The 18889-nt window shown below is 50.5% G+C and overlaps 1 protein-coding gene, 1 non-coding gene and 1 pseudogene across 5 annotated transcripts in view; 2 read left to right on the plus strand and 1 right to left on the minus strand.

Annotated features, from left to right (window-relative positions):
- Window positions 1–18889, minus strand: part of RBFOX3 (RNA binding fox-1 homolog 3) — a 430522-nt gene that overhangs the window by 368229 nt on the left and 43404 nt on the right. The window lies entirely within an intron of this gene.
- LOC122425632 lies at window positions 915–993 on the plus strand. Its single transcript, XR_006264936.1, has one exon. It is a non-coding gene; the product is annotated as a small nucleolar RNA U2-19 (small nucleolar RNA).
- Window positions 1159–1234, plus strand: LOC122425602 (annotated as a pseudogene).

Raw genomic sequence — 18889 nt, forward strand, 5'->3', positions numbered from 1 at the left:
CTGGGGATGGGAGGTGGGGGGGACTGTCCAGGCTTCAGAAATCCTCCTGAGGCCATGCCCCAGCCACGCCCCTGGACTTAGCCAGTCACGCCACCAGCACAACCATTGGCTGACGTGGGTACAGTAAAGGACTAGAGGCCCATCAAGGAGGGTGGTGATAAACCCACCTGTCAGGGAGGGGTCGCCAAGTCACTTCAGTACTAGGGAAAACCAGCATCAGCTTTGCCCAGCCCAGAGTCCCAGGAGTATGGGAGGGAAATTTTTGGTGAGCAACCCCTGGCTGAACATGGGAGCTGTCCAGCACAGGAGGAGCAACCTGGGCCTCTTGTGGTCAGAGAATCTGAACAGCCTTTGGCATGATCTGTGATCTTGTCCTTATTATAAAAGGAATACATATTCACTGCAGAAAATTTAGAAACTACACTTATGCAAAAAGAAGAAAATTTAAAATAACCCACAATCCCACTACCCCGAAATAACTCCTGTTAACATTTTGAGCATAATACCCTCCCAGACTTTCCTATGCATAGAATATATATTTTTGGTACTAAGTGGGATCATACTGTACATTCCATTTTATAACTTTTTTTTCACTTAACTATGTCTCATACTAAATCACTAAGTATTTTTCCACAACATCATTTTTTAATGACTGAATTAGCCGAAGAATACTAAAAGGATGGCTGAAGACAGGAAAGGAAAATTTTATAATACAGAACACTACAATTAAGCATTAAACAGGAAAATGCCCTTTGTCAACAAATCAGCTCTATGATTACAGAAAAATATTATTTTTTAAAGTTTTTTCCTCTGTAATCCAAATTCTACAATATTTAAAAAAAAAACAAACTTGATTTAAAGACATGACCCTCAAAAGAGAGCCCCCTTCTCTGAGACCTTCTCTTACTGAAATGGATCAGTGAGGAAAACAGCCAGATCTGCACATCCAAAGATCTTGCAGGTTACTTAGGCATGATCTCTATAGTTCTGAGAAGCAAAAGAATAGAGTAATTTAAAACAATAAGGGGTTGTGTCCAGAGTTGTGTGTGTAGGTCTGTGTGTGTGTGTGTATAAAGGCAACAGTGGATATCTGAGAATTTGTTGATGGATAAATGATATTGGGGTGGGGATGTACATGTATGAAAGGTAGTCAATTCTGAGCAACAGTGAAAAGGTTTTACTACTGACCTTTATAACTAATACTGTGAATGTTTCTACACTTGATCTGCGCTCAAGGGGCAGGAGGCTCCCCTTGGCTAGTGGTGTCTTTAGATATAAATAATATCATCGTTCTGAAGGACTGACTTGACTTCCTCTCACTGCAGGTGTCCTGGACTGAATGCTTGCGTCCCCTCAAAATTCATATGTTGAAGCCCTCGTGCATGCGTGCTAAGTCGCTTCAGTCACGTCCAGCTCTTTGTGATGCTATGGACTCTAGCCCTCCAGACTCATCTGTCCATGGGGTTCTCCAAGCAAGAATACTGGAGTGGGATGCCGTGCCCTCCTCCAGGAGATCTTCACGACTCAGGGAGGTTGAACCTGTGTCTCCTGCGGCTCCTGAGCCTCCTGCATCGCAGGAGGATTCTTTACCACTGAGCCACTGGAGAAGCCCGCTGAAGCCCTCACCCTCAATGGAACAGTATTTGGAGGTGTAAGGTGATCAGGGTTAGATGAAGCCTGAGGATTGGGCCCTTGTGATGGGATTAGTACCCTAATAGGAAGAGACACCAGAGCCCCCTCCCCACCATGTGATGTCATCAAGAAAGCAGCAGTCTGCAAGCCAGAAGAGGGCCCTCACTGGAACCTGACCACACCACACCTTGATCTCAGACTTCAAGCCTCTGGAACTGTGAGAATTAAACTCCTGCTGCTTAAGCCACCCTGTTTGCGCTATTCTGTCATGGCTGCAGAAGCAGACTAAGACCTCAAGTAAGATGTCTAGAGTAGTTTGGGGACAGTAGGATTGCAGTCATCTGGACTTTGTCAGGCCGTTCCCCAAGAAGAGACCCAGAGGGGCCGCATGTGGACGTGGGAGGAGTGAGGAACCTGAGTCCCTCCTGAGCCCAAGGAGGACTCACAGGACTCGCAGCTGCTCTGCCAGGAAGGAGGCATGCTCCTCAAGTGGGACATGGGCGCTTGGGCTGGGGTCTGCTGTTTCACAGTGACAATAGATGAGGTGCAAAGAGCCTGGGGATGGCTCCCCAGAGATCCTCTTGGACGAGGCACAGGCAGAGCCCCTGGGGTCTCTCCCACAGTGGTCTCACCGGGAGCCCCACAGAGGAAGGGTAAATGAATGGAGAACACGAGGGAGCTTATAGGGGTCAGAGCTGAGGCCAACTCCAAGAAGAGCAAAGGGGGCTTCCCCAGGGTCAGAAGGAATCCTGGGGCCAAACACACGGGGTTCCCCTTTGGGAACCAGGGGTTGGAGCCTTGAGAGCCGCTCCACACAGACTCAGACCCTCACCAGAGCAGGAGGAGCCGGGGAGCTGGAGGCGCTGGGAATCCCGCCCCCTCCCCACCCAGGTCTGGCCTCAGGATCCGCCAGCAGCTCTTCCTACCACTGGTCCCCGCAGCTTGGTTGAAAACCCAAGGAGGAGATCGGCCTGGGGCAGAACCAAGGGTGACTGGCGGTAAGCTGTGCCAGCCTCAGAGCCGCTGCGACCCAACAGCAGTGTCCTTGGGAGCACAGATCCATGCTTGCAAAGCATCATGGACGCTGAGCAACTGTGGCTTCTGGTTTATTGCTTATCTTTCCTGTGCACTTTAGGGAAGCTCCAACCTACCACGGATGAAATAAAGATGGAGGACCTCTGCCCAGGTGGGAGCCACTTTAATAGAGCCCCAGAGGCTGAGCCCAGGGAGAACAAGGCCCAGCGACTTGGGGTGCTGGCGGCCCCGGGAGACACAGATTCTGGGTCCCACGTGTAGGCCTCCTGGTGCCTAGAGTGATCCCACACCCTGGGATCCACTTCCTGGACAGGAAGTCCAGGTTGGGGCTGGTGCAGGGGTAGGTGATCCAGCACCTCTCTCTGTCACCAGGACACAGGTCCTGTACCTCCCATCAGGCTGGGAGCAGGATGGCTGCAGTAGATCCGTAGCAACATCCCGAGGCCCCTCTTAGAAGCCAAGAACCGTTCACAGAAGCTGACTCTCCATGCTGGAAGATACTCCCCTAGTCTCATCAGCCAGAACCAGTCGCTGCTAAGGGCACAGGGCCTCCTGTGGACCGAGTGCTCAGTCTTGAGGTCAGGGTGGCCTCCCTCTCCCTGCACCAAGCCCAGGTCAGTAAGAAGCGAGAGGGCCTGGACGCCCCTGGGAGCCATCGGCCTGCGGGGCCATCTCCCCAGCAAGGCTCTTCCCTGCCTGCCCTCTGAGACGTCACCATGAGATGCTGCGTTCACTCTCACTAGACCTTCAGCCTCTCCCTCACCACCCAGACACTCACCCCAACATTCAGCTCTGCAGGCGATCTGGAGGGTAGGAAGTGGCCCCGCTGCCCCTCTGAGGTGCCTGGGCTCACAGGCCAGCTGCATGCCCACAGGGCCTGGCCAGGCCACATGCTGGGGGGCATAGAGCAAGACAGGACAGCCCACTCCCAAAGACAAAGCCGCCTGGGTGAGGACGACCATGCTAACACATGTGCTGGGGCCCAAGGAGGACTGTGGGGTCCACATTTGTGGGGCCACTGGATGAGCAGGGCTGGAAGAGTCCACACTGTTAGTGGGTCCGCCAGGCAGTGGGAGGGTCCCCTCTTCTTTTAGGAGCAGACGAGCCCTCAATCAGAAGCCAGCCTCTGGGGAAACGGGCTGGTCTCCCCTCTGCAGGCCACTCAAAGGCCCCAGCCCCCTCTGCCCGTGAACAGTAGCTGCCGCAGGTCTGTCTGCACAGTGCCTCCCTCCAAAACTTCTTACACACCCAGACACCCTCTCTCCTTGCCCTTCTCTTTTCCATTCACAGCTAGAATTAAGTGACTTCACAGAGGAGTGGGGATGAAAAAGTGCCATCCCCTTGACCCAACAGTTAGGCTCCAGAACCCCCATTATACTAATCATCACCCAACTAACACCTTTGTTTTGGGCCACATAGTCCTGGCAATACCTGTAAAACACGTGTGCCCTCAAGCAAAACGTACCATCACACCCTGTAAGTCTGCCAGCCATGGGGCCTGCTTAAGTGTAGCTCAGTAAACACGTCCTTGCAGCCACATGAGTTCTGTCAAAGGTGCTCCATCATGCCGATGGACAGGTGGACAAGCCAGGTTTCCCCTGACTCTCGGGCTGCCGGCCACTGGCTTCTTTCCACTGAATAAGGCGCCAAAGGCTCTGAGAGGAGCCAGCCCATGGGCTCCTCAGGCCACACCCAGCCCACCACTTTGAATAGAGTCCCCTCTTACCTCCTCCATCTTCTATGCAACACAGAAGGTTGGACACTGACCTGCTTGGCTGGTGTATTTGTCTCCAGGGGCTACCGTAACAAACTACTACAAACTGAGCAGCTTAAAACAACACAGTTTTATTCTTGAACAGCCCTGGAGGCCAAAAGCCTGAAACTAAGGTGTCGGCAACGCTGTGCACTCTGGAAAGGCTTGCATCGCATCACTTCAATCCCTGCCTCTGCCCTTACATGACCGTCTGCGCTGTACGTCCTCTTCTCTTCCTATAAGGACACCAGCCCCTGGATTTAGCGCCCACCCTACCCCAGTATGACCTCACCTTAGCTTGATTAAAGCTGCAAAGACCCTATTCCCAAATAAGATCTCATTCACAGGTCCCCGGAGTTAGGACTTAGACATATGGGGGCACAAAATAACACAGCATAGGTCTCTCCTGGAAGGTCAAAGGTGGGTGGGCACACAGTGCCAGGCCTGTCTCCCCACCTCCATCAACTGCATGCCAGCCAGCCTCTGCTCAGTGCCCCAGGGTGGAGTCCTGACAGCCTCCTGAGTCCTGCTGATGTTCACATCTCTCAGAACCAAACTCTGTCTCTCTAGAGCTTGCACCCACACATCCTTTTTCTGCCTTTGAACACAAAGGGACAAACCTACTTCCTCCTCCACATGACAGACCTTTGAATAATTAGAGCATGGCAGCAGGCCCACCCCCACCCACCCTGCCTCTCCAAGGCTCCTGGTGGCTTCAAGGGCCCACCTGTCATGTGTGTGCCCCCCCCACCTTCACACCCCAGCTAAGCGAGCCCCACTGGCCACCATCTTTTCCTAAAGCAAGATACAGAACCGGCAACAAATGTCCTGGGAGATGCCCCCCCCAAACACAAACAGGGTGCCGCAGACATGAAGCTGGGGGTGCTAGAGAGGGAAGGTGCAGGAACTCGAGACTCTGGCTGAGAAGGTGGGGTGGGCATCCGACAGCCCCTCGCCCTAGGTCGGGCTCTGGGCCTGTGATTCACCTATCCTGCAAACATAAATCCCCCCGCTGTGGGAGACAGATGGAAGAAGAGCTGGTCCCAGCCAGTCTGTCAGCAAAATCTGTGCCATCGTATAAAGACTTCTCTCCCAGAAACTGATAGCTCCCTGATCGCAGGGTAGGGTCTGTGTATGCGCCTGGAGCTTGACAAAGTCTTGTTGAATGAATGAATGAGTTAATGGCTGAAGTGAACTGGGGGACCTGGAGACTTCTCGTCTCTCCTGCTTCCACCCTGCAGCCCTGAGACAGCTCGCTGCGGAGTTACACGGTAAACGTGGCTCTTGGGGAGATTTCCACGGTCAGAGCAGGACACCCTCAGTGCTGCCTCCTCCCAAGGCCCAGTTCCCTCCTCTGGGGCAGACCTTTCTGTGTGTGCAGAGAAAGCAGGATAATAAAGGGAGGTAGGGTTTTGAAAGCTATCCAGGGCTGCCCACTGTTTTGGGGGGCAGCACCAGGGCAGTGAAGCACTAACAGAGGCTCTCAAGCCACACATGGTTCCTTTAAACCCAGGAATTTCAGACAAACAAGTCAGCAGACCTTAGGCACCCAGATGGGGTTGGAAGTCTACAATTGCCATTAGACCCAGAAGGCCACTGCCGTGAGAAGCTCAGGTCTAAGGCTCTGAGATCAGGTGATGGCTTAACACGGCTGGTCCAGAAGCAACTCCAAGACAGCATATTATAGTCAAAGTCTGAGAGTGGCCCATATGTAAAGAGTACCCCAGAACAAATAAAAAAGAAAATTCTCCATGGACACATAGATAAAGCACATGGGCAGATAGTTCACAGAAGTCAAATGCAAATAAATAATAAACAGAAAAAATATAATCAACTTTCCTAGAGTTGAGGAAATGTAAGTTTAAATGCTATTTTGTACCCTTAGACTGGCAAATATTTTAAGAAATAATAATAACTGATACTAGTATGGGTATAGGATAAAGAATCCTCACGTGGTATGGTGAATTCTGAAAATACTTTCAAATTTGTAAAGCAATCCAACTGTAGTTATTAAAACTTAAGATATACATGCCCCTGGACCCAATAATTCTCCTTCTGGGATTTTCTTCAAAAAAGCAGAAAGTGCCAGGAAAATACACAGCACATGAAAATGACATATGTGCATATATGCACATGGGTTGGTCAGCATGAGCAAAGTGGTTATTTTGGGAGGGAACACTTCCAGCTAGTAGCAGAGGTCAGAAGTCACCCCAGACAGCTGGATTTGGGGGGCAGCAAGCAAGATTAATCGCTTCACTTTAGACACTTCTGTCTTAGAAGACCTAATACAATAAATAAATAATGACTTTATAACTCATGCGACTGCATTTTTTAAGTGACTAAGGAAATTATTTCAAAATGAAGCTTTTTTTTTTTTTACTTCCTCTGCTGTTACAGGTGGGGTTGCCAGATTTAGCAAACAAAAAAACACAGGATCCTTGGATACATTTGTGAATTTCAGATAAACAACATTTAAAAAAATATAGGTATGTCCCATGCAATATTTGGCACTTACTTATACCAAAAAATTCTTTGTTGTTCATCTGAAATTCAAATTTAACTGGGCATCCTGGGTTTTATCTGGCTACTCTAGTTACAGGGGGGAGGGAAACAAAAGATCTCTGCAACTCTAATTTAATTCTTTTCTTCTAGCTCCCCCTGAAAACCTGTCACAGCCATGACGATGTTTTTTTTTCCCTCCCAGTGATCACAAGCACGCACACGCACATACGCACACACACTCACATGTTTTGATCATCACTCATCACCCTCCAAAAGAACATTCTCTGACTGGCACACACTGATGTTCTGCACAATTCCTATTTGAGAGTCAGGATGTCACATCAAAGCTCCTAGAGCAGCGTCTGGGCCTTTCCCATTCCGTGCCCAAGCTCAGCAGGGCAGGGCACACGGAAAACGGTCAGCAAACTGGGGGAGACCAGTTAACAGAGGATCAGGCGCGCCCTGGAAAAAGGATGGTGCCCCAGCTTCCTGCCCATTGCTTGGCCAGGTCATGCCTTTGACAAATTCTTAGCCATGGTGGGCGTCGGAACCTGCTCAAGCTGCCAGGTGCGCCTTCTGTTCCCATCTCTCTCAGCACTGAACACACAACACATGAACTTCATACAGAGTGGCCGAAATCATTGCTTCCAAAGGTTATGTTTGTATCTCATTTCATGTTATTCACTTGCTGTCATGGTGAGGAGACCCAGGACTGAGGATGGGGAGGCTGGAGCCAGGATGACCTTGACCAGGTTATAGGCTGCTCAAACTCCTCACCTGTACAAGCAGAGGTTGGGCAGATGTTCTTGAAAGGATTTCTAAGGCTTTCTGGGCTTCAGGTCAGGAGTGTCCTCAACCTGCCTACTCCAGGGTATGCCACTCGCCCACCCTCACCCAAAGCAGAGAATGTGACTGCTGGCCACAGGAAAGTCCTCAGCCCTCTCCTTGAGGCCCAGACAGCTCTGCAGGCCCAGGAATCCCCTGCTGGAATCGCTGCTTAACCCACTGTCCATCGCGTCGAGTTGCGGAAGCCGCAGACGCGACATTAGCATTACAACCCACACTGATCTTTGTCAATTACGCTCCAGTATTTGAGCTCTAACCAGCTTTAAATTGAATCAGGACAAAATCATCAGAATAAAAAGAGCCCAAGCCCCAGCCTTTCAATTCCAGCACTGGAAAAAAAAAGTTATACATTTCATAATGGCCTTCTACCCCATAATGAACAGGAAAAATAAATTAGATTCCAAGCTAAGGGTATATTTATGCAATTTCATTATGTGCCCATGAGCAAGCCTGGTTTTCACCAAGATAAAAATGAGCTCTCAGAAACACTCGCACTAAATAAATGGAGTGATTTAACAGCTTAACGGGGAGCGTGGAGGAGGAACTGAAGGACAATGTCAAAAATGGAAAATAAAAATAAGAGGGACATCCGACGTGCCTCCTGTGCTGTGTGCCCCACGCCCGAGGCGCCAGGTCTGTGTGGCCCTCTGGGCAGCATCTCTATTCCTGGAAGCCTGGGCAACAAAGGCCAGGATGGGCAGAGGGAACACGGATTCTCCCGTGTTCTGCACACCGATCAGAACATCCACCTCCAGTGCCCCAGGCCCAGGGGTCAGTTCTTCAGAGTCCACGCCCGTTTACAGAGATGACCTCACTCAGCTAGCTTCTGCAGTAAAACTCCAGGCTGTCCTAGCCCTTCTGGTCCTCATCACTAACCTTCTTCCCTTTTTTCCAGAAGTTCCTCTTGGTTCTTTTGCGTCCATGTCAGGGTTACCTGACGCTCCTGTGGCCCCAGCTTCGGGGCACCTCCATGCCCACAGGTTCTCTTCCATGGTCCCCGGGCACCGGTTGCCTGGCCTTCACGTTAGCATTTCTTTTTTCCAGAAATGAAAACAAGTTCTCTGCTGCCTTTGAACTCTCTAAGCGTGTGGTTTCTTTCTTTTTTTCCCAGTGTATTGTTTACCGTGTGATGCTCTGGAACCTCGGTGTGAGAGGCGTTGCGTAAGCGCGTCTCATAGTTGTTGTGAAGGTTGACAAAATAAGGCATTTATTTTTACTCTTTTAATGCATATTTACAAAGCTGGAGGGTGTCCCCCGAAAACCCCAGTGGTGTGTAGCTGGGACAAACTTGGAGTGAGACAGCTCTGGGAGCTCTCTCAAAGGCAGCACTGCTGACTTCCAGAGGCGCCCTTTGCAGCCTCGCTGAGAGGCTCCCTGGTGCTGTCAAGGGTGAAGAAAAGGTCATCAACTCCTGGAATCTCGGTCCCGGGGCACCTTCCGGGGGAATCTCCCTCTTCACAGGTAAGGATATCAAGACTCCGAGAGACCAGGGAGGGATCCCAGCTCATCCGTGTGGGAGGGGGTCTTCCATCAGTCTGCCCCACAGAAATATCATGCCAAGCACATGGATCATTACATGTTCTAGCAGCCACATTAAAATTTCCCCAAAAATGGTGAAGTTAATTTCAAGAATGTATTTCATGTAATCCAATATATTCAAAGTATTATCATGTCAATATGCATTCCATGTAAGAAATTACACATGCGATGGTTCACATGCTTTCTCAGAGTGCTGCATTTTGAAATCCTGCCTGCATTTTATGTCCACAGCTCATCTCTACCTGGACAGGCCACCCGCTGGCGGCCTCCCTCTCGGGCGAGGGCGGCACAGAACTTCTTCACATCACCATCTCACTTACAAGCAGCCCCAAGCCTAAAAGACAACCAGGCAGGTGCAGGCGGCTGCCGACCGATCCAGGGAAATACAGCCAGTGCTCAGAAAGGCATGTTTACAACCTCCACCTTCAGTGATTTTGCCAAAATCGCCCTGAGACCATAACGAAGAATCGCCACTGCCACGATCCTCGAGTATCTTCTGTGTCAGGAACAAAGGACTCTGCAGGTGACATATGGCCACATCCTCTGGGTAGCTCTGAGAGGCAAGTACTGTCATCGCTGTGACATCCCACGAACAGCAGAAGCTGAGACGGGGCTGCCGCAGAATCACAGAGAGTCAACAGGCGTCAGGGAGCTGCAACGTCGATGTTTATCAGCCTCTGAGGGCAGAATCTCCCCCCTTGACAAGAATCCACTTAGAACCAAACAGGCACCTGATACCCCTACTTCTCACTCCCGGCCGGCTGCTCAACATGGGGCAATACCAAGACCCTCCTGCTTCGACGTGTTCCCTTCTTTCCCAAGGCCTTCAAGGGGAAGAAATAAGCAAGCAGACAGATAAATACCAATGAACGAAGATAAATACCAACGAAGGAAAATGAGACGAGCTGTGAAGATTAAGCATGCCAAGCTGGACTCAGCCTCGTGGTCTTAGGTGCCAAACCCATCAGCTCGTTAGTGCAGATGGAGCTGGAGTTCCACGGCCTAGAGTGATTCCTGGCTCCCACCCAGTGAAAATGCAGAGTGAGTGGATGACCAGCAAAGACACAATCAGTGTCCACAGACGGGGGCACGGACGGGGGGGAGCACCAAGAAGCTTGCTGAAGACACCGTGGGACAGAGGGACTCGAACACCCACCCTGACCCCCACCCTCGGCTCCTTCCACGCCTGCGAAGATTGGGGTCAACAGGGGCCTGGCTGTCGTCCACACAGAAGCCCCACAAGCGGGTTTGAGGAAGCTGAGTTAGTTGGTAGCTGGCTGGCACTGGTGCCTGGACCCAACCCCAGCTGCTCACCATTTCAGCAACACCTGCTCAGGTCTTTGTCTCTCCGTGTGGGCCAGGTGGGGCCCTACCTGTACGAGGAGAGCGCATCAGCGTCAGCCCCTGGGATGCTATAAGGCTCAGGGCATGTGCTGCTCTGTGGTCACATGGTGGTGACTAGTGTTGGGGTCAGGAGGCCTCGAGGAAATGCAGGAACGGAGGAGGTCCCTCCTCCATGGCTGGGGAGCTGGTGTGGAGAAAGGAATGAAGAGCAGAGAGGGGAGGGCAAAAGCAGAGAGGGCACGGGTCCTCTCCAAGCTTCAGGGAGTGTGCTCCTCCCACTGGAGTTCCTCCACCCTCCAGGCCTCCCCTGCCCGCCGCCCTGAAACCCTGAGAACCACCCACAGGCGCCGCACCTGCCACAGCGCAGCCACCAGGCCCCCAGCAGACGGCACACGGGCGCTTCCTTGATGGCCCGGGGAAGGGTGTCCGCCTGCCTCTGTTGGCGTCCCCAAGCCACCCCCTCGGTGCTCTTACATAACTCGGGTCCTTCCCCACCCACGAGCAGCGCCGTCCTCCAAGTCCCCCCACCTTCTAGACACGGGGGTGTAACATCTGCTCACACTGCTCCTCTCCAAGAGAACACCGTCCCCCACACACCGCACCCCAAACTCAAACATTGCCACCCTCCCCCAAAGCCGCAAGGGATAAAAAATAACATAAAATAAAAACATGCTACCACTGCCACCCACCACATCATTAAGGGCAAAAAAAAGTCTTCTACAAATAAAACTCTTTCCTTCTTGTTCTAGAAAAACAGTAACGAATGGTGGGGGGGGGGGTAGCGGGAACGCAGGGAGGGAGCAGACGAGAGCTGCTCTGCCTTTTCATCTCCATTGCTGAAATCATCTTTGATATTTCTTATTTTTAAAAAAGAAAGAGAGAATTCCACTGAGGTGCAAGCGCAGGCTCCCAGTTCTCCTACTGCGAGCATTCATGTGGGCAAAGGGTATTAGAATTCAGCACCAGAAAGCCACATCCGGGGGGTCCCCGGCCCTCATCTCGCTCCCCTCCCTGCAAAGGAGCGCGTCCAATGGAACGGAGGAGGGGGCGTGTTTGGTTTCAGATCGAGAGGCCAAGATCTGCACTGCTGGAACCCTGGCAAGAGGGGAGCACAAGGGAGCACAAGCCGGGGGTGCGCCGAGTTGGCCGGGAGCCATCCTGAGACTCCACACACTTCCCAGCACCCCCACCTCAACCTCAACCCGGCTCGCGTGTCCTTCCAGCCAGCTGAGTGTTTAATGGCTTGATGCCTGCCTGCCCTTCCAAACTCTTCCATGAAAGCAAGGGGGAAAGCCGTAATTTTCCCCAGGAGACGCTGTCTAATCCACTTCCCATTATCCAACTTAGCCTCACCATGGAGACGTGAGTCCTCTTTCTGTGTGTTCTCAGCTGCTCCACATCCTCACCACACTGGCCTGGATGCCCCCACCCAGCTGCAGCCAAGACTCCCTCTGGTTCACTGTCTGGCGAAAAGTCACCTCCCTTCTCAGTCACCCAGTTTATTGCACTGTCTTTGAGAGAACTTTGTGGCCATGGAAGCCTCCACTTTGATTATTCCTATATAGCTAACTGTGTGTGGGCACATATGAGTGTATACTACACACAAAAGCCATCATGTTGCAATCTAGATAAATCCCAAATGTGTGGGATACAATTTACAGATGTGCATAATGACATATTTAAAGAAAATCACCTTCAAGAGGTTTACAGAGGGTCCAGGAAGGTCACGGCTGTAGTCTGGATCTCAGGGGTTCCTCATCTCCCCGGATGTACATTCCCACTTGTCGCCACTGCTGAGCCATGAGTGTGTAGCAGGAGAGAGTCCAAACCACAGACTGCTTTGCAGCTGAAACAGAGGGATCCAACCCTAGAAAGCTGTGTTTATGGAGGACCTATTTGGTGTTTCACAGTCTCCCCCTTTCAGTCACAAGGATAGACAAACAGGTGAAATGTTGTCATCAAGGTCCCAACAACTGCCAGTGTGGTCCCCTCTGCACACTGAGCTCCTCTAGTCTCTGCTCCAAGGCCTCAATTCCCAGCACCCAAAGAGCAAGCTCTCTAAAGAGGGATAACTGATGACTTATTCGAGCAGGTACACCAAGAGCAGGGGCATCCCTTGGTTCCCTCCTGCCTGCTGGTGCTCCCAGCGGCCCTGTCCTCATAGCTAAGGTTCACTTCACGGCAGGCAACCTGCTCAGGGCTGAGAAATGGAAGCTGGATGCTGGGCAGTGCCTTCCCACCAGGGAGACCCTCATAGGCCAACCCTTGTGATGGAGAACAACAAAGAATGACGACAAAACAGGAAAAGGAGTGTTCCCGCAGCCTAGTAGCTCAGAAGTTACAGAATCTGGAGAGTCCACATCATTCCTTTTCTCTTTTCTATTAAAAACCTGCTGCCTGGGGGAGGGAGTCAGAGAGGACCAAGCATGGAGGACTCATAGGAGCAAGTGCCCAGACAGGCTCTCTCACTTTCTCTCTACTTGGAATGGGGGTCCACTTGCCAAAACAAATCTGGAACACAGGCAGGAAATGTTCATTTTCAGAGAACATCCATGTGGTGAAAAACAGAGAAGACATCCTCTTTATTCCAGTCGAGCAGCTGCTTGTCCAGCGCCGACAGCATGCGTGAGGCCCACAAGGGAAGGCAAAGGAGAGATGGGCCAGGAGGCTCCGGGGGGCTCGGGGGACAGCGGGGAGGGATAGAGGTGCTCCACCATGGTGCTCCCCCATAACAGGCCTGAGTGCCCGGCGTACCCAAACATGCCCATCCGTGCCCACAAATCTCCCCCCCTTTCTCCCAAAAAAGGACCAGCTTGCATTTGAGATTCTCAGAGCTCAGAAGTCCAAGCAAGCATCTTGCCTGGGGCATGGAGGGGCAGTTGGGAGCAGTGGTTCCTTTCCTTCTCCAAAGGGCTGGCACAGCCCTGTGACATGGCCCTATCACCACCCCAGAGCTATGGGTGTGCCCAGGATAGTGGTACAGATGAATCCAAAATAAAAATGTGCTGGTTAAGTAGCACTAGCTGCTAGAGAAGGGGCCTGGTTGGATCCACTCCCCATCCCTGGGCTCACATGGCCCCCAGGAAGCCCCTTCAGCTCCCTGGGCCTCCATCATCCTCTGTAATGTCAGGGACACCCAGCTTCTTCAGCATGGCACTGTCCCTCCACAGGGCCCTCTAAATCTGAAAATACACCCTGTTCACATCTGCAGGTTTCATACATCTTTGGGCATCTCTTCATCCCAATGCCCTGGCACGCAGTTGGTGCTCAATAAATATTTGTGAAATGAATATAGAAATGCTTCCTTGTTGCATTTCATTTTATCCTCATAAAAACCCTGTGAGCTAGCAAGAGCCCTCATTAGCCTACTGGGGACAATCATCATTGTTGCAGGAACGGATGCAGTTGACTGTAGGAACTCTGTGTTTACATGATTGTTTCTTTCTTTCCTCCAGGCTGTGAGGTGGTATGATTATTACTGATGTTTTACAGATGGAAAAACTGAGGTTTGGGATGGGGAGATGCACTGTCTGGGGTCCCTTGTCCCCAGATCGGAACAGATGCCCATTTCAACCAGGCCAGTTTTTGCCTACTTTCCATGAAGGCTAAGGGAAGGCTGAGCAAGAGAAAACAAAGCCTCGGGTTTTCACCAGGGTCTCTGGGTTCTACCAAGCAGGAGTGCATCTTATTTAAAAAGTCCTAAGGGAGGCCCTGGAATGACATGAGGGTGGACAGGGCTTAACCTCCAGGTGGGAGCCTGCGATGCAGAAGCATAGCTGTCGAACTGGCTGTCGCCCACTCCTCCAGGGCAGGGGGAGCCCCGCACAGCCCCAGGACTGACTGAGCAGATGGTTCCTCCCTTTTCCATTGCAGACAGGCAGGGACGCAGCTCAATAGAAGTCCAGCCAACTGCAGCTCAGAGGCAAGCGGAGCTCAGGTTTCTGTGGAGACTTGAGAATGATCTATCTGACACCAGTGGGCTATCTAAACAGAAGACTCTTTGAGGCAATCACGGCAATGGTTTGTGTCTGTGTTGAGATGGGGCAGTAACTCCAGCCTGCAACCCAGAGGGAGGCTTTGGGGGATACCCCAGAAAGATGAGGGGGGCTTGGCAGAGCAGGCCTGTGGCTTTCCTGTGGCGCTGAGGGACGGGGAGCCCCCAGGAGGGGATGAGGCAGAGAAATGAAAGAGGAAACAGATTCCTGCTTGCATTTCACATCCCTGTCCCTCAAGGGGGAGAGGAAGGGAGAGGAGACAACATGAATATTCCTTCACCATGTGGCCCAGTATCACAGCTGAGAAGGCCCCACAGCTGTGGGCACAAGCCTCTGCCTGGCAGGGCTAACTTTAAAAATAAGAAGAGTTGAATCATCATAAAAAGTAAGAATTTTCCAGGCTCAGAGACATGACAGATGAAGCAGTTTACCTAAAAAGCCCTAGTGTTCTGGGAAGAACACACACACAAAGAAAAACCCCCAAAGCTATGGAAAACCAGCCTCCACAGCAAAATGAAGACATACTGACTGCCCCTGCTGGGCACCCGCTAAGAGCTCTTGGATACTCCCCCCACAAATCCTTCCTTTATCTCTATCTTCTGGGATCTATACTAGGAAAAGTCTACATCAGAACAACAGGTCAGAGACAGGCCAGGGCCTAGTCAGGCTTAATGATCCTGAATATCCCACAGAGTGCTTGGAATGAAGGGTTCTGGAACCAGGAAGACAAGAATGTCACAAAGCAGAAGCATCTCTACACCAGAAGCATCACCATGAAAGCTGGAATAGTCGGACAAAGTCTCATAAAAGGGGCAACTTCATGGAGCCCTACCTCTTCCATAGGAGTCAGCTCATGAACCAGTGGAGAAATGAGGACTGATGGAATAGAGTGGATATGATGCAAGTAAAGCTAAACTAAAAGAGTAAAACAGGGTCCCAGAGATCAGGGGAGAAAGTTCCAAATGCAAGTCCACATGCTTACTGCAGGGAAGCATAGCGTATACTTGTCCAGCACCCAACTTGGAGCTGAGGACTTCATATTTACTGAAGCAGCACTACTTGTCAATATCACCTGTGGAATGACTGAGTGACTAAGTGGATGGATGGATGCTCAGGCCAGACTCACAGATGGAGAGGTGGATGATGCTCTATTGACATCAAAGGAAGCAAATGGAGCTCAGAATCCAGAGTACTGAGAACAACATGACTTTGTAATTCAGAAGTTCTCAAAATCTAGCACCTGGTATTCTAGATCAGTGCTGCCCATTAGAACTTTCTGGAATGGTGACTCCAAAATGCTGACTGTGAGTCATATGTGGCTACTGAGAACTTGAAATGTGGCTAGTGCAACTGAGCAATCAAACCTTCGGTTTTACATAAACAGTCACAGGTGGCTCATAGATACCATAGTGGAGAGCGCTGTTCTAGAGTTTTCCAACACACCTTTGCATGTACTGACCCTCCTTGGGTGGCTGTTTGGAATACGGGCCACCTAACGGCAGTTAGGAAGGGTGACTTTTTGAGAAACTGATATCAACACAAGCAGGGCCATTATTTTTGTAAAATCTTTGTTAGATTAAAAAACATTGCTATTCTCTTTCTGAGAAAATTATGTGTTTGTTTTTCTTCTTTTTATTTGCTGTTGTACAGTTTGATTAACATTGGAAATACCCGCTCTTTAAAGGTATGGTTTAAATTCCCCCATGGAACCATCCAGACCGTCTTTGTGTGGGAGTAGCTCAAAAATTTTCTATCTTCCATGCAAATTGGTCAGTTTTGGTAAATTTCTCTTGGTAAGATTTCCAAAGATTCTCTTCGGTAAGATTTCTCTTATTTCTTGTATTTTTCATGCCTTCTTCCTCTTAACCTTGATTCTGCTAGCTAGTGGTTCAGCTATTTACTTTTTCAAAAACCAGCTTTTTACCTATCAATCCCATTTTCTATCTGTGACTCATATTCACTATCTATTAACTTCATTAATGCCTTCTTTCTGCTTTCCTTCAGTTTATCATCCTTTTATTCTTTTTCTATCTGTTTGAGTCATATATTTAATTCACTTAGTTCTAATTCTCTCTTTTAAGGACTGAGCTTCTAAGGACATGAATTTTCTCTACCCCCTCCCCTCACCGCCACCAGGCACAGCTGGTCCTCTACTGTGGGTGCTTCATACACCCTCTAGGAGTCTGCCCCTCTTGTGATGTATTTGCTAACAGCATGTCTCCCCCAGTGGGCTGGGTTCCTCAGAGTCAGGGTCTTTAGCAGCTCTGGACATCTAGCACCTAAAAGTGTCCGACACACCTAAGGTCATCAGTAAACACAGAAAACATGGACTGGTGAATAATTTCATTGTGATAATTGTAAAGCCCACATTTGAGCATTTATACTATGCCAGGCACAGGGTTAGATGCGCAGTGGACATCAGGTCTCTCATCCTCAGTCAACTCCATGGGGAGCGTTTTGTTCTCCCCCTTTCACAGTGTAGGAAACCAGGGCTCGGAGCAGTTAAGGACTTTCCCAAGTCACAACTCTCGGAACTCAGGAACCCAATGCCTGTGCCCCTAAGTGCTGATCTCAGGAAGCAGAGGATGGTAGCCTGTGTGAAACGGAGAGCGGCCATGTGGTTCTGCAGTCAGAGTGCCGGCTTGGGTGTGAATCCAGATCTACCACTACGAGCTGTGGCACTCAAAGCAAATAACTAAACTTCGGTGTGCCTCAGGTGTTTCAGCTCTAAAATGGAGAAAAATACCCATACCCACAAGACTATTGTAAGAATTAGATGTAGCTGTAAACACCCAGTACCATGCTTGGCCTATGGTAAACACTCAGGGGCTGGTGGTGATGGTGATAGTTATGGTGGTTATTACGATGGTGATGATGGTAGTGGTAGAGATGGTAATGATAGAAGTGGTGGTGATGATGGTGATGGTGATGGTAACAACAACTGTATCATCCAGTATTCCAATTGCCACAGTGCAACCAAAACCCAACATCACACAGTAGAAAAAGGTCCCTTGAGGAAGACAAATAAATGCCCACAGAGCTGAAGGAATAGAAAATTACAAAATTTCAGACCAGGAAAGCACACTACTTTACAGATGGAGAAAGCACAGACCAGTGTAGGACGAGGGGTTTGTCCAAGGTCTCATACCTGTTCGTGGCCGGCTGAGACTTTCTGATCCATGCTTATTCCCCACCGTTGCCTCAAACACCATCTGAGCACTCACCCTGTGAGGGGCCCAAGTTTAGAGCCCAGAGATGAACACAGGAGAGACACCATCACACAAAGCAGAGCAGATAGTATTTCCGTTCGGTGCAGGGAGGAGGGAGGAGCCACCCCACCCTCGGCTTCACAGAGCGCTGCTCTCAGGGCCCAGGAGGGGAGGCAAGACCAGGCTGGAAGTGAAGTTGGCGGAAGGGAGCGCAGCACGGGCTGCCCAGCATAAGGCCTGCGGGAGAACGCAGGGGTAGCACAAGATGAGTGTAACACAAATGAGTGACGGGAGTAGGAGTTGTAAACACATCCAGAGCGGGTGGAGAGAGGAAATTAAGTATACAAATTAGGGATGATATGAAATTAATGGCTACTTAAAAAACGCATGCTAATTTAACATCTTTGTAAGCATGAAAAAATATGAACTAGAAAGAAAAGACTGGCAAAATATTTACTGACAAAAGGCAAAATAAGAAAATATTTGAAAAGTATGCAGCACATAAATAAACGCCTTGAGGTGGCAATTCCCTAGGAAATTCATTTCCTTCTGCAGGCACGGAGTCAACCAGAGCAGCTGGGTGGTAAAGGGGACGGAACCAAGACTTTTCATCCTCAGGGCCTGCTGTGCATGGAGGGCTCACCTCTGTGCCTCAGCCCAGAGCTGAAGTTCCCCACGCCCATCTCCGTCATCCTTGGAGAACCCACCTAGAAAACTAAGACAAAAGAGTGAGCCATGGGGCTGGCATCCAAACCCAGGCGGTGTGGCCTCTGGTGTCCAAACACTTGGCCGCTGTGTGGCCTGCTGTCCTCTCCCCAGTGCTAAGGGAGGGCTGAACCGGCCACGCTCCAAACGCTGAGAAGACAGGAGTCTGGCCACACATGGCTTTAGTCCCAGGACATTCCCCAAGAGACGGCGCCCAAAGGGCTGTGGGAGCAGAGAGGCCACTGGGACAAGTCTTGGCTGCTGGCCGGAGGCACTCATCTCGTACACCACCAGATGAGTGGCCGTTGGTGAAGTATTTTCAAAGCAGG

Source organism: Cervus canadensis, chromosome 1 (genome assembly GCF_019320065.1).
Source record: "Cervus canadensis isolate Bull #8, Minnesota chromosome 1, ASM1932006v1, whole genome shotgun sequence".
Taxonomy (NCBI): domain Eukaryota; kingdom Metazoa; phylum Chordata; class Mammalia; order Artiodactyla; family Cervidae; genus Cervus; species Cervus canadensis.